Genomic DNA, 1,804 nt, shown 5'->3' with positions numbered 1-1,804 from the left:
CTTTCTTTCTTTCTTTCTTTCTTTCTTTCTTTCTTTCTTTCTTTCTTTCTTTTTCTTTCCTTCCTTCCTTCCTTCCTTCCTTCCTTCCTTCCTTCCTTCCTTCCTTCCTTCCTTTCTTTCTTTCTTTCTTTCTTTCTTTCTTTCTTTCTTTCTTTCTTTCTTTCTTTCTTTTTGCATAGCTAGCTGAGGTTTTCTTTTGGAAAAAAAGATCAAATTGCTTCGTAGCTGGAGGCATCGCCAAGGGGGAGTACCCCAGCCAGTTAAGTCTCCCACCACAGGTGGGCTTTGGCTCCCCCACAGGCTCTGGGGCAGCCACAGGAGGGATAGGTTGGGCGGGGCTGCCATGGTCGTTCACTTGGGCAGGATGTCAGAGGACTTGGACACCAGCTTCCCATCGCAGGTCTCCATCTTCTTCACAACCATGGCGCTGGTGGAGCTGGTGTGGCTGAAGGAGCTGGAGCCCCCGCCAGAGCCAAAGCTGGAGCCCAGGCCATAAGCTGAGGCTGGGGCTTGTGATGCCCTTGTAGCCTGAGCTCAGCCCATTGGCATAGCCACTGGTGGTCTTCGTATGGATACTCATGTTCTGCATCCCAGATGCCAGCCGGCTCTCCTCGCCCTCCAGCAGCTTCCTGTAAGTGGCGATCTCCATGTCCAGGGCCAGCTTGACGTTCATCAGCTCCTGGTACTCAGGCAGCTGCTGTGCCATGTCCTGCTTGGCCCACTGCAGGGCAGCCTCCGGCTCGGACAGCTTGGCATTGGCGTCCTTAACAGCCAGCTCCCTGTGCTGCTTGGCATCTGCGATGGCAACCTCCAGGGAAGCCCTCTGGCCTTTGAGGCCCTCAATCTCAGCCTGGAGCCAGCTGATGTTCTGGTTCATCTCCGAGATCTCAGTCTTTGTGTGCTGCAGGTCATCCCCATGCTTCCCAGCCAGCATCTGCAGCTCCTCATCCTTGATCTGGTGCATGCTGTCAACCTCAGCCCTGCTGCGGTTGGTGATCTCCTCGTACTGTGCCTTGACCTCAGCTATGATGCTGTCCATGTCCAGGGAGCGGCTGTTGTCCATGGACAGCGCCACAGACCTGTCCGAGATCTAGGACTGCAGCTCCTGGATCTCCTATTCATACAGCTGCCTGAAGAAGTTGATCTCATCAGTCAGTGCTTCCAGGCCAGACTCCAGCTCTACCTTGTTTATGTAAGCTTCAACCACATCCTTCTTGATGAGGACAAATTCATTCTCCATCTCTGTACGCTTATTGATCTCATCCTCGTACTTGTTCTTGAAGTCCTCCACCAGCCCCTGATTGTTGCCAAGCCCTGCCAACAGCTTCAGCGTCTCCTGGCCCAGAGTATCCAGCTGCTGCCAAAGGTTGTTGATGTAGCTCTTGAACGTGTTGTCCACGTTGCTCCGAGCTGTATTGTGCTGCTGCAGGAGGCTCCACCTGGTCTCCAGCATCTTGTTCTGCTGCTCCAGGAACTGTACCTTATCGATGAAGGAGGCAAACTTTTTGTTGAGGCTCTTGATCTGCTCCTTCTCCTGGGTGTGCGTGGTCTGGATGTTGGGGTCCACCTCCAGGTTAAGGGGGCTCAGCAGGCTCTGGCTGACCGTGACAGCAGTAATGCCTCCCACACCACTGGCCCCGCCACAGCCTCCGCCCAGGACACCCTGGAAGCTGCTGCTGCCCACTCAGGAGAAGCTCGAGGAGCTGATGTGGGCACTGGGCCCACTCGTGTAGGAGCAGCTGCTGAAGGCCTGGGGGTCAGAGATGGATGCCTTATCGGGCTTCTAGGTCACCCTGATGGACAT

The 1,804-nt window shown here is 54.7% G+C and overlaps 1 pseudogene; it reads right to left on the bottom strand.

Annotated features, from left to right (window-relative positions):
* Positions 1 to 351: 351 nt before the first annotated feature.
* Positions 352 to 1,804, bottom strand: LOC105491036 (keratin, type II cytoskeletal 8 pseudogene; annotated as a pseudogene).

The sequence above is a fragment of the Macaca nemestrina genome, chromosome 7 (assembly GCF_043159975.1).
Source record: "Macaca nemestrina isolate mMacNem1 chromosome 7, mMacNem.hap1, whole genome shotgun sequence".
Lineage (NCBI taxonomy): Eukaryota > Metazoa > Chordata > Mammalia > Primates > Cercopithecidae > Macaca > Macaca nemestrina.
This window is presented reverse-complemented; position numbering and strand designations above follow the sequence as displayed.